This window comes from Asterias amurensis, chromosome 16 (assembly GCF_032118995.1).
Source record: "Asterias amurensis chromosome 16, ASM3211899v1".
Lineage (NCBI taxonomy): Eukaryota > Metazoa > Echinodermata > Asteroidea > Forcipulatida > Asteriidae > Asterias > Asterias amurensis.
Window position 1 is genome coordinate 5,337,394 of NC_092663.1, and position 14,856 is coordinate 5,352,249.

Consider the following 14,856-nt stretch of genomic DNA (forward strand, 5'->3'; position numbering starts at 1 on the left):
GTGTGACTAGTGTCGAAGTGGTGACTATTTATTGTCTAGTTGAGTTACAAATACCATTTTTCAACTACTCAGATAGTCGATGTGCTACCATGACTACTACAAAAACAGTCACGACTACTGCTTGGTGAACCAACAGGAGACTTTCTAGGACGAAAGGTGGCAGCAGACTTACCGGGTAAAACCATTGTTCTCAGAATTATGCGCAAGCTCATAACTACGTAAACAATGGAAGTTTACCCGGTAAGTCTGCTGCCACCTAGCGTTGGAAAGTCTCCCATTGTGTCGCTCTTGACTATTCCCAACAACTTCAATCCTTTTAGCACCAATTTTACTTGATTGGGCCTGCGGCAAACAACTTGCCGCAATGTAGAAGTTTTAAATAGTCGCAACTAGTGTCAAAGTCGTGACTACAATGTTTTGGACACTAGATGAGTAGTAAACTTCACTTGTTGCCCAGGCCTACTGATGACATCTTATATTGTTCTGAAATGAACTAACAGGTCTTTCGCTTTGATGCGGAACTGGCTAGCACATGTTACGCTTCTCATATTGACGCTTTTCTGCAGATCCTTGTAACTGAAATGAGAAGAAGATACAATCTTATGAGTATGATCAAATAGTCAATGCTTGAGTAGGATCAAATAATCAATGTTCGAGCATGATCAAATAATAAATACTTGAGTATGATCAAATAATAGTCAAGGCTTTAGTATGATCAAATAATCAATGCTTGAGTATGATCAAAAAATCAATGCTTGAGTACAGGTGTGATCAAATAATCAATGCAGCCCTCAACATTATAAATTGCAAAATTATCGCATTAATCAAACCATTGGGTGATCATTGTACAATGTATTTAAACAAAGTTGATTTTTAGCTCTTGGGATTTAATGTTGGTTTATACAGAGTTTTCTTTCTCTACCACCCCCCCCCCCCCCTCCCTTAGATATAAAAAAACAAAGGTTAACATTTAAGAGGGGATTGACTTGGAAGTCTCTACAACTCCTGATCACCACTGATTAACCACATCGCACGACACGACGCCCCCGTACACGGCCCCCGCATGCGGTTAGTGGTACGAGTGCGGATGATCGACTTGTGCACAGTAGTCGTACGACGAGTGTTCAGCAATGTGACAGTGTATACGGGTGGGTCGTGCGGTGTGATTACACACTACGCACAGTGTATACGGGTTGGTTTAGACCGTCATCTTTTTCGGAGTGAATAATGCCACAGCCTTGATATTTATAGTATTCATTTTGGTTTTTACCCATATACACCGATGTGGTGTTAGCACTATATACTCAATACTTACCCGACGCAATTTTAATATCATTTGCAGTTCCGGCTGCTAAAATTTAGAATTCGAACTGCCTCAGCTACTGGGCAAACTCGGTTGTCTAGTTTAGCATGAAACTGCTCTATTAATTGCAAAGGTTGTGGGTTCGAATCCCACCTGAGTAATTCGCCTGTGATTTTTTGTTTTCACAGTATTCAGGTAAGTACTGAGTATAGAGTGCTTATATAACACACATCGGTGTATATGGGTAAAAACCAATTAGGTGATTCATTCATACCGTACTTGACAGATATGGGCAGTGTTCAAGTATCCTTTTGCCCCTATTAGTATTAGACTTGAACCTCGGCCTGGTGGTTTTCCTCACACCAAAGTCACTCTTCCAACTCTACATTGTACTTGTAGGCCTACACGATAAAATAAAACAATGAAATTTAATACAAGTAAGAATGTTGATGAATGCCAGTCCTCTTCAACAAACAAATTGGAATCCTTAATCCACAGGCAAAAGGTATTTTTCTAGCAAAGTCCCCCCACCCCAACAGCCAACCCATGTAGCCCCTGCTTGATAAGTTGATGCAGGTGTACATGTATCATCATTCATTCATTCATGGCTAATATTTAAATTTATGTAATCATGTAACCTTTTTTAAGTTGCCAAGAAATGTATTTACCTTCAGAAAACTCAAATAAATTACTAAATACCCGGTACATCAGTCAGAAGTAAACAATATGAAATATTATTATTAAAAAAGTAGGCCTACAATAAAACATTTCTTGAAAAAAGGGAACAAAGCGGAATATTATTCATAAGTAACAACAGTGTTCAATGTAATGTTTATATAAAAAAAATCGGTTCAGCTTAAACAGAACCGCAATATTAATAACTAATATCACTATCCAGCTCTCGGCCTGGGGTTTATATTTAAATAATAAACAACTTTCGTTTTTATTATCAGCAGACAAGGTATTTTATTTCTGCCAACGAAAAATAAAACCATAAACAAGTTAAGAAGACGGGTCCTACTTTCACAAATATTATCCTGTCAAATAATTCCCGAATGTAGCTTATCTTCATCAGTAAATGTTGAGAATAAAACCAAAAGACAATTTTCACGAATTAGATGCAGCACTAAGTTTATCGGCCACACGTACTTGTATCCGTCATTTTTAACGCGAAGTAAATTATCATAAAAAATTACATTTCATATCAAAACTTACCTTAATATCATTGATGCAAATTGTTCGCCTTCTCATGGGTGATATATCAGGTGTAGACTGTTGTTAATAACAGTAAAACGCGCTCAATAGAGCCAAACTTGTCAATTTTATTAAACGATAACAGAGGATTTTAATGGCTGCCGCAAGAAAAAGTTTTATCATCACGAATCTGACGTCATGAAGCCTGGCGAAGCCACCTCTTGAGGAAGCCTCGCCTGGCGCTGTTTTAAGCCAAAATCGAAGCCCGATCCTGAACCTCCGATTCGTACGCGGCTCAAAATGGCTGCATCAGTCTGGAGCCCAAGCCTGAGCCTGAGCCTTCGATTCGAAAACGCTCATAGTATATGAAGAAATTATTTTGGTTTAATTTCGTGACTTTCCTCCAGCCGAAATATTCATACAATTTAATGTAATTGCAAAGTGCTCTGCAGCTATGTCTCAGCAGAGAAAAGAGAAAGGGACCAGGAGTCCTTCGTAAGCTGACATAGTAGCCTAGCCTACATGTTTTTGTTTTTTATTTTATTTTTTTAGCAATAGCATTACCATTGGCATGATTGATGTGAATAAATAATAATAATAATAATGAAAATTTATAAGGCGCCGGTATCCGCCATGACTGACGCTCATGGCGCACTAACAAAAAGAAAAGAACAACAAATTAATCACAAAAACGTGAGGAAAACAGGTGGGTTTTTAAGCAGGATTTAAATACAGTCAATGAAGAAGACTGACGAATTTCAAGAGGTAGATTGTTCCAGAGTTTGGGAGCAGCATGTAAAAAGGACCGATCTCTTTCATTTCGGTTATTTATCAGGTTTACTCTTGTTTTCTAATGATAATATTCATTGAGTGTTTATTGCATGCACGGTAATGAAAAGGTTTATACGGTGCGATAGTATTATCAGCAGTGGTGGTGATTGTAGTCGTTGTTTAATTACATGACTCATCTCAAGTAAAACCGACATTCATACACGTTGTTTTGTTAATGCTTGTAAAGGGAAACACCAGTATGTGTAAAGGGAAACTCCATTATGTTTTAAATACTGGTAATAAATATCATTCCAGATTCCTCACCAACGAAGACTCAAAAACTGATGCGAGAATGGGTTCATGATAAAAAGGATGCTCCTGAACGGTAGAAAATGGCGTCCCACTGCGCAGGACCGGCTCTGCAGTGCCGGCATTTTTGCTGAAGAATGCCTGGTATTTTAGTGCGATGGGGCAATACCTGCCACGTAAAAGATTTTTGGGGGAGACTTCTAAACGATTGTTTAATGATGTTAATCTCAAGCCATCACAGCCATCAAAACCTGCCACGTAAAAGATTTTTTGGGGGAGACTTGTAAACGATTATGTTTAATGATGCAAGAAATCTTGGTATAGTATTAGTTGACCATTTTACAATGACACAACATATCAATACTATTTGACGTGCTTCCTCTTATTGCTTCTACGAGATACGAAGGATCAGACATAATTTATGAAACAGAACATAACGGAAAATGAATACACGTCTTTGTAATGAGTCGGATTGAAAACTAGCTTTGATTTGAATTGCCTACCTGTCAGATTTAGGATCAATTTTAAAATGTTGCTGTTTGTGTAAAAGGCCATAAAATATGAGCAAGCGCCTTCATTGTGTAATCGTTGAACTAAAATGTTTTCTCTCCCCCACGTCGTCAGGATCGCCAGTTTTTAGATACAAGAAGGCCCTATACATTCAAAACGTTGCTCAAAACACATTTATTTCGGCAGGCTTTATGTTATATTATCTTCAAGTACGCGCTAATCCTCCAATCAGAATGGCAGAATGGAGTGGTGATAAAAACCTTTATAACACCCCTTGCAAGTATTCTGCCTGCTCATTGGTTTAGAGCGCGTCACATGACATGTCTTAGTTTTGCTAGACGACGGCCGTGTGATAGTGCGTCGGTTTGCCATGCGCTAATCTGTATTCGCGTCGTCCGTGGATTGTAGCATTCAGGTCTGTAACTTAATAATAATAGTACAGTATTTAGAAATGTTTGGGGTGTTATAAAACAAATATTGACTGCTTTTACTCGTGCAATGGTTAAAAACTATGACTCCCTCGGTGATCCCCGGAGCGTTCTATTTTCCCTCGGCTTCGCCTCGGGAAAATAGAACGCTCCGGGGATCACCTCGGGAGTCATAGTTTTAACCATAGCACTCGAAGCAGTCAATATTTGTACATTATCTTCAAGTACGCGCTAATCCTCCAATCAGATTGGCAGAATGGAGTGGTGATAAAAACCTATATTGCACGGCTAATATCACTACCATGCGTATTGTGTGTTCTATGTCACGCGCCACGTTTGCTTGAAGATAAATACGTTATCACACGCGCGCTCGTGGAAATACGGAAAATATAGCGCGTCTGCGTCCCATATCCAACTCGGCCTTCGGCCTCGTTGGATATGGGACGCAGAAGCGCTATATTTTTCCGTATTCCACTCGCGCTTGTGTGATAACTTATAATGTTGATAGTTTTTAACTTCTGTTCTTGTATTTTCAGTGTATATTATATTTTAAATATCCTTATAATAATTATTAACATCTTTTTCTGTACTTTTTACTGTGATTCGCATCTGTGATATTTGTTTATGAAACTTGCGCATAATAATAAATGAATAAATTGTTAGATAAAATTGGGGAAAAAATATTTAAAGGTACGGAAATTGTAGGGCACCTTGAGCTCTCTGTGGTTTTACATTATAACTGTAATGGTATGTTGTCGGATTACCCGACTCTCTTCAATGGATCATTCAAAACTCTGCTACAAGACGTGTTACTTACACTCGTCTACATGAACCCATTTCTAGAGCAGCGTTTAGTGCAGGCCTGATTACCCTCCAAACTGATTATACGTAATTGCTTTGTTTTCTTAATTATATAGTGCAAATTATGCACGGTTTGCGTGCCGGTGAAAAATAAATGAGTAGCCCGTGTTATACTTACACTTGTGTGCTTATGTGCTGAGTTTATGAATTTTGCTTTTTATCATTTATCATAGATTTAGGTCTAACAATTGTGCGACAAACCTGTCAAATAATATAGCCCACCGTGTGTTTAAAAAGGGCTATTTCCAATGTTCATATTCAGCGCGTTAAAACCAGCACGTGACTTTTTGGCTGTTGGCTGAAAAACTCAAAACAGAACCAAATCTAACGGTATCCGTGCTAGTATAGCACGACGAACACCTCACAAAAAACAAGTGGTGGTCGAGATTTAATCGGGTGTGCTTCTGTTACAGGCATCCTTGGTTTCATTACAAGAATAACGCAGAAGGTCGGGGCTTGCACAGTAAGCGAAGATTGGTGATCGTAAGCGCATAAGTAGACGGTAAGCAGAGCCATGAAACTGGGTCCATACTCAGTTTAACCAATTCTAACTGGAAATGTAATGTTTTTGTTTGCTTTGACAACTTGAAATTTAAACAAGCTCTTTGAACTAACCCGTTTCCCTATTTCTCCACTCCCACCTTTAAGCCATAATTTTATAATTATGTTTTCAATGATACAGCTCAGCGGCTTCTGCAAAAGCCAAAAGAGAACAATGATGTTCGAGTGCTTCTGTACATTCAGTTGTCGAGTTGCCATGGCACTGCGACGTTGACGTTATAATTAGTTCCGGGCTCGTAACCAACGTTTGGTTGCATGTTGGATCTATCAATGTATTTTTTCTTTTATGCCAAACAAAAAATGCTGTGCTGGAACTTGTTTGCTAAATGGATCGAAGTTGCGAGGATCGGAATTTGTTTATTTGTTTAATTATTCAATTTTCCCCCTCTAAAGTAACTACATCCTGAAGAACTAACAAATCATATGAATTACGAGACAAAAAATCCACTTTATTTACTTTAAGCTAGATGATTGAACATAAAACAATATTGTTATAAACAAATAATTATGTTTAAACTACACAAGAGCACTTTGACTATTAATACTTTTTTGTTTAGATTTGCAATCACACATTCGACATGATGAGTAGGCTCTTGGAGGAGGCACTTTGCGAATACTTTGTTAATACCATTATTAACGTAATTGTTCCACTGACACTATTGGTCAGACGTTGGTTCGCTGAAGGGCTGTGCGGACGTACTGGTGTGGAATAAATAACACTTTGCGATTGCAGCACATGGGAATTCCCCGTCATGAGAAACAAACATGACGTAATTTCACCGTAGCAACAGGTTGTGTTTGGGTGCAGCCTTTGAATAGCCTACGTTTGAGGGAGATTTCTAACGCTGCCACTGCTTTGGAATATTAACACCCTGTATGCGATGCGTCTTTGAAAATAACAAATAAACCAACATACAAACACAAATAGTTTTGTGACATTTAATTAATTTCCAGTTATTCATCCCCCCCATGATATGAACGGACACGAGTATTCTCAACTATTCTTATCAATTTGAAAAACAACAAGCGTAGTCTGATTGGTATGCCTACTCACACTTTGTGAATAGTGTTGGCCTGTTGGGAAAAAAAAAACGATTTCTACTAGCTCTTTCAAGCTGTAACCACTTTTGGATGCTTTGAGAAATTTTTGGTTATAATTATATGCTCTTTTCTTTTCAATGTATTTGCATTGCTTTTTTCGGGAAACCAACGTAAACTCTGGCTCAGTGGTGTCGCCTAAAAAAGAATTAAGCAGAAAGCTGTCAATGAAATTACCTGAGTTTCTTCTGTCTTTACCAGTCCACCGCTGCTTCCAATTTTTTGATGGAACGTGGCTGTCCCCGTTTGTTTCTGGTAGTCAATGGCAGCTGTATATAAAGGCAGAATACTTGTTTGAAGAAGATTACCAACTTTTGTTTAATTTCGACAGTTGTCAACAAGAAGCATATCACTTGAGAAAACAGCAAGCACAAACTGAGTGGTATGTCTAAAAACACACAATTTCCAGTTCCCTGGATAGAACGGGTTTCTAATTTTGTAGGCAGGGGCTTTTAGAATGGAACATAATTATGGACAATATGGAAATAACAGGTGTCGTCTGGGTTTGCTCTTAACGACGCCTTTGTCGTCAGCATGTAGTTGGTAATGATACCATCACACATTGGCTTATCTAGTATACATTATATAGATTAACCAGTTGGAAAGCTTTCGATTGCCACAAACAGTTTAAGCAACGCCCACTCAATGCAGACACGCGTGTTTATTCAAAAGGAGCTCGGTCGACTTCCTTGGTAGACTTGTGGACAAGTCGTTAAATCGGCCCCACGCAGTAAAATAGTCGAGTTGTAGCGGTGCTCTCGCGAGAGGCGAGATCACTGCTCTCGCGCGAACTGCTGGCTCCCCGATGAGATCACTGCTCTCGCGCGAACTGCTGGGTCCCAGCAGTTCGCGCGAGAGCAGTGATCTCGCGAGAGTACCCACCGCTACCTACAACTCGACTATCTTACCGCGTAGGGCCGATTTCACGACTTGTCCACAAGTCTTCTTCCTTGGCCATGGATGTGTACTATTTACATGAGTAACAACAATTGAACACACTGCCTTGCACACATTGGAACATGTTAAAGTCAACTGGAAATAGAATGTTTTTCTTTCAAACATAAGAGTATATGCTTATGATCAATAAGAACTGATTTTTTAAAACCTTAGTTAACTGTTTATTCACATTCCACTCATCAAAACACATATATTAGTGACAAAAGCTTTTTTTTGAAAAAATACCACTTCCAGGTGACTTTAATGGCTATTTTTGCATGTATTTCACCACAATTTTTTTCAATTAGTTGAAATTTTTAGACAAACATGCACTTTCACATGGATTTGCTTTTTACGTCACCCATTGCTACCGCGGGTTAGCCAGCATTTACCCTTGCTTACGGTAAATGCAGCTTCATGAAGTAGAAATTCTGCCAAGGGACACTCCGCAACCACAAAACAGTGCGTACATGTTGCATTAACTTGTTTTTAAACTTGGATTTGGTTCAGTTCCCGGAAGTTGTTGGGCTTCGGCACAAATAAATATTGTTAGACCAGAAATGAAGCCGAAATTTGATTTGACACTTGATACACCGATTCAGTAAAACATATTCGTCAGAGGGCGTATGTAACTCTATGTGCTTGGTAATAAAAATGGTCGCGTGTCATTTTTGTCGAATTGTGTTAAAAAGTACATTTCGACCATTACTATTTCGAGGTGCTTGGTTGGCTCAGCGAGGTCCGTCTTCAATTCTTAAACTGTACTGTATCTTCAATTCTTAGTAAAATGTTTTTGTTCTTATTGTGACCCACTCTCCGATCCACCAGCAGCACCCTTCTCATGATCAGACTCTCTGGCGTCACCATCTGACACTTCTTCACTCTTCCTCCCATCTTTCTCTCTAGCCCTCTCATCTTCCGTGGCCCGTTTCTGTTGGGACTCTCTGGCCGTATCCGCTGCCTTTTGAGCTGCAGATGCAGCGACCACTTATTCTGTGTCTTCTTCGGCATCTTTGAGACGAAATGATACCACTCGTCCGACGGCTCGTTTTTTGTACTGCAGAAATAAGTGCGCACACGTGTGTTGTAAGTGTGGAGCACGTGCTGACGTACTCGTACAAGTGACCGTTGGAAAAGAAAAAAAGACTCACGGAGTCAGTGCGCTGTGCGCACGTTGGCTGTAGAGGGCACGCACGTCACCCGTACTGGGGGTGAATCCGCACGGGTGACGCAGAGAAAGTTCCTCATGCACTAAAAGTGCTACGTCGTGTCTGCATGCTCCCAAATCCGTACTGAGGCGGTACTCACCACGTACGGATCCCCAAATCTTGCCCACGTTTTTGCACGTAGACAGCACGCACTTGCACGTACGGCGGGTTGGGACCGCCGCTTTAGGCACTCGATACACTGTCATTACATCGGCGCCAGAGGGCGTATGTAGCTCTCTCTGTGTGGTAATGGAAATAGTTGCGTGTCCTTAGGTGCACATCCACTAATGTAAATAAACGAAAAATACTGAAGTCTCACAGCTTTTTACTGTAAAAGGACAATTATTCAATCGTGGACTCTGGAACTTTAATTCTCTGTTCAGTTGTACATTTGGGGGGGGGGTCCCTTGGCCCGTCGAGTTATTCTCCCTCAATGCAAAAACATTGCCAGTTTTCTGAAGTCTGAGCATCAATCATGAAAAGTTTACCTAGAACCTCACAACAAATAAAAATATGACCGATGTTAGTCGGGCCTGTGTCATCCAAAATACATCAACAACAAGGTCACAATTGGGCAACATTTGTACACCAAAACCTTCTTTAGGGTCTCTGAAATCGGGGATTGGGGGTACAAACTACAACAAGTAACACCGAGTAAAAAGATATCCATGTTGAACTGTTAAGGGCGTTGGTCCCAACCTGTCCTAGTCTTGGTCCCAAGACCATTGGTGTTGCGCGGTCACACACAACCAACGTTCCGATTATGCACAACTGTCCACGCTTGTAATGAACGAACGCTAGCGGGCGCTCTGTTTCTCTGATTTAGATCTCACCATGGTCTTGAATATTTGCAGCGACGGGTCTTAACTTTTTTATTGTTTTTCGGCAAATCTCCCCCGACTTTCCGGTGGAGCCAATCAGAGGCTGCGTTGCGGTTGGCTCATGAATAATTCATCAGTGTCGTGCATGTAGTGTACAATGCATGCAGTAATTCCGTTGCATGACTTTTGCTTTACTCTGTGTGTGGGTATATATGTTTTTATCGGAGTATAATAATGTCCAGATCAGTAGGATTTGAAACTTTGACACAGGGTGGAAATACGATAAAGAAAGGTTTGTGGTACCAGCACAAACATTTCTATGTATAATGTCCAGATCCAGACTACTGCATTGCCATGATATGCAGCTTGAAATGCGATCGTGGCGTTATGCTCCCGACGTGCCAGAGCCCACACTGATGAAGCCTGTATTGGCTAAACAATTTGCTTATAGTTAGCACAAAATAGTATTGCTTAGCAGAAACTGGTTGCCAGCCAATTTTTAATTAAATTTGAAATTTTGTAGTGCCCAAGTAAATTTTTGGATAGTAAAGAAATTTTGTACAGTATTTTCTGCCAAACGGGTATTAACTGGTGGGCCCTGTAGTGTTATTCACAGTGAAAGTTTTTTAATCTTGGGGGAAGGAAATCTTGAGGGATTCAAAAGCGTCTCTGTGAGAACGTATTTTGAAACGTAACCGTAGCTGCATATCTTGGAACGTAAGCGTAGCTTGACTCGGGATTGAAAGCGTACTTTTTGATATTGTAGCGTAACCTATTAGTATCTTGGAGTGTGTAAGCGTAGCTGAGTAGCTGCGTAGCTTGGAACGTAACAGTATCTTTTGGTGGAGCGTAAGCATATCTTGAAACGTAATTCGTAGCTGCGTATCTTGGAACGTAAGCGTAACTTGACATAGGATTGATAGCGTACCTTTTGATATTATAGCGTAACTTGAAGGAACGTAGAGCTAAGCGTATCTTGGAACGTAAACGTAGCTGCGTATCTTGGAATGTAAGCGTAGCTTGACTCGGGCTTGAAAACATACCTTTTGATATTATAGTGTAACTGAAGGAACGTAGACCTAAGCGTATCTTGGAACGTAAACGTAGCCAAGTAGCTGCGTAGCTTGGAACGTAACCATATAACATTTTTTTGGAATGTAGTCGTAACAATATCTTTTGGAATAACTCATGAGAAATTTCGAATTTTGATTGCTTGTCCAGCGGCGATTACTGCTATTCAACTCCCAGTTATTTGAGGCGAATAGTCGGGTCATTAAATTCCACTAGTTGCCCAGTTTAATCATTACCTCAAAAATAACTCTTCATTCACAGAATTAAAAAATAATACTTTGTTTGACAAAATTATGCTTTGAGGGAATTTTGTTTTAGCATTATTTTTATTTAAACCTTTTAAAAAAAATGCTCATAATTTTTTTAAGCTACTCACACAATAACACTGTCAATATAACAATATGCGATATTCCTACGTTTTAACATCATCAAAATTACCTGAAAACTCATAACAAAAAGAAATTAGGGGGCCATGAATCAAAATGGAGCATATTGGAACGTTGCGATCATAAGAAACAACGGATTCGACACCCGCAAGCTGGGAGTTCATAGCGCCTGGGATTTAACACCTCCGACCCCCACGAGACACGGCATGGGCGGTACGTGATATTCCACAAGGCTTATTTCACGTTCCGATTGCTCCACGCCGTGGGGCCATACAGCGTCCGATACACGGACTCTCTGAATGCTAATTTTACGTTCGATTTTTGACCATTATTTACGATTTCAAATCGTCACGTATCCATAATCTGAATAGGTACCTATACTTAAAATTTCACTGTTTTCCTTTTAATAGGCCTATAATGACCACGGAATCACTCTTTGAGCAAAGATTAAAAATAGACCGCCGATCATATTGACCTTTGACTCGATCTAGTTTGAATAGTCATCTTCAATTCGTCACGTGATATGAATATTGCATACATTAAAAGTAATTTACATAGTCTGGCCACGCCTTCAATTCGCAAATATCCAAGACCATGGTGAGCACAGGACATGGTGAGATCCGTAAATCAGAGAAACAGAGCGCCCGCTAGCGTTCGTTCATTACAAGCGTGGACAGTTTTTGCTGTGCATAATCGGAACGTTGGTTGTGTGTGACCGCGCAACACCAATGGTCTTGGGACCAAGACTAAACCTGTCCGTGCGTCATACCCCCTTTATCGTGTACATTATATGCAGGGCATTTGTACGGGAAGGACGAGCGAGCAAGTTGAGCGCCTTTATTCGGCATGGCGTCGGGTGCCCGCATTAGGGAGGCCGTCTTTAACTAACCCTATTTCCCGCCGGAAACCCCCGGATCCCGGCGGTTTTTCTTTCACCACTTTAATGAGCTCATTATCTACAGGTCAATTCACAAAGCTACACTACGTCACACGAATATGCATGAGCTGTACTCAAACAGGCTGGGGCAGTGGCTTCAACAAAGGAACCAATTTACCGGCACCTCTCTGCAGAGATCTTTAGAAATTGATAAGAGGCAACACTTTGATTGCTCTGCTTTGTTATGACTGTTTGCTTCGCCGGACAAGCACTAATCCGCTGTATACATTGTAACTAATCTTTCAAAAGGTTTCAGCAAGGACTACCTTAGGGAACTGAACGACATTACTAACTGAGGGACAAAAATAATGTTTCAAATTACTTGAATATTGTCTTCGTTTTATCAAAAGCTTACATTTCATGAAACGTTTATTGTAATTGCATTTTCAACCACCAAAAATGAGTAAGTAAAAGCCAAGTTGTTATCTTTGACTATAAATGTATAACACTTTAGATTTCAGAAATTCATTGTTCCTCTCGTTTGGCTACACGCTCTGCCAGGCAAGCCTTAATCCGGTGACGAAACATTGGGATATCATTTCGAAAAGGTTTCAGCACTTGTCGCGTTTTGGCAATCAATGTTGTTTTGAATCAATTATTTGAATGTTGTCTCCGTTTTGTCAAAGCAAATGAATAAAACAGAACGGTAAAAACTATTATTTTTATCTGACAAATAACCAAGAAATGGAAACAGGCATTGGGTTGAGAAGTATAGGCCTTAGAGGCGGAAAAGATATAAACGAGACGGGAAAAAAGGTCAAAGTATAAGAAAAAATAGTCAGGCGGAAACAAGTTTGCTTTAACCATTACGTAGGCAGCATATACATTTTTAATTCAAACGAAATCGATTGGTAAAACCAAGCATTATTAATAGTATAAATGGCAGGTAACAATTAAGTTCGGAAAATATAAAAACTTTACGAAATATTCTCAAATATTACAGCATTGAAGTGGGGTAATTAGTTTAAACTAGTTTGTTTTCATGTTTTCACCCATCGCTCTTTTCTTTTTGGTGCCTTTTCCAATTTTTTCGCAGTCTTTATCAACCCTTCAACTCCTTTGAAACTAGCTTAAGTTGCTGAACAGCCGCTGAACCAATCGCTGCTTTCTGGGCGGAGCAATTTTGACACTAATACTCAGAAATCCGGTAAACGATTCATGCAAGAGTTGTTTCTCACACTTAAAGGAACACGTTGCCTTGGATCGGTCGAGTTGGTCTTTGAAAAGCATTTGTAACCGTTTGTTATAAAATGCATATGGGTGGAAAGATGTTGTAACAGTAGAATACAATGATCCACACAAACGTGCTTCGAAATTACGCGGTTTTCCTTTTTCCTCGTCGACTAACACGGTCGGCCGTTTATGGGAGTCAACTTTTTGACTCCCATAAATGACCGACCGTTTAGTTTGCAAAGGAAAAGGAAAACCACGCAATTTCGAGGCAATGTTATGTGGATCATTGTATTCTACTTTTAAGACATCTTTCTAACCCTGCATTTTTATAACAAACGGTTACTAATGCTTTTTTTCAGACCAACTCGTCCGATCCAAGGCAACGTGTTTCTTGAAGTGAAAACATTTGATACTATTTAACCTACTATACTACTACAGCTGTGTGTGCTTCTAACGTAATGTTGAACAATCAAATCAAATCATCGTCCACTTTCAGCTGGGTACGTCAGGGAAATAATTTAACCCTTAGTATATAATGTCGGTAAATGCATTTTGCCCTAAATAATTAATAACCAACTTTTTCAATAAAACAAGGTTTGTTCGTTGTGTTTGTAGTTTAGTCAAATTTTATTATAAGTTTTAATATGCAACTAAAGAAACAAACCTAATGACATTTTATAAAAAGATCACCGGTGGTTGCTTGTATTAGAGTAACATTAAACATTAAGTTTTCTGAAAGTTAGTTTTAGAATAAAATTTGCTCAGCACTTACCACTCAGTCTGCTCGGAACTATAATTTATGGTTCTTAGTGCAATTTATACATTTTATAAAAATATGTTTTGCATATTTTTACGCTTCTGGTTTTCATGATCACAAGCAGTGAAGAAGTATTTGTTAGGCGAAAAGAAGAAACATATTTATTTTTACTTTTGTTTCCAATGTATCCCCATAATTATTTGTTTTAAGGACCTGTTAATCATTACGTATAATTGTTATTTAATACCTTACTATTCTGAGCAAATGTCTTGATCAATTGGCTCTTAAGAAGTAAATAAACACTTGTTAAAACTTGATGTTTTCACTGAAAAATCTTATCTTTACATTTGGGCTCCTTAGTCGTAATGCTAACGAAGTATTTTGGATCTAACAATAACTTTGTTCGACAATTAACAATACAAGATACATTGACCAAGTCGGGGAAAGCCTTAATTTCAATATTATCGATTACAATTTCAATTATTGAATGATATACTTTGATTACAAGTTCAACTTACGAAAGGTAATATAA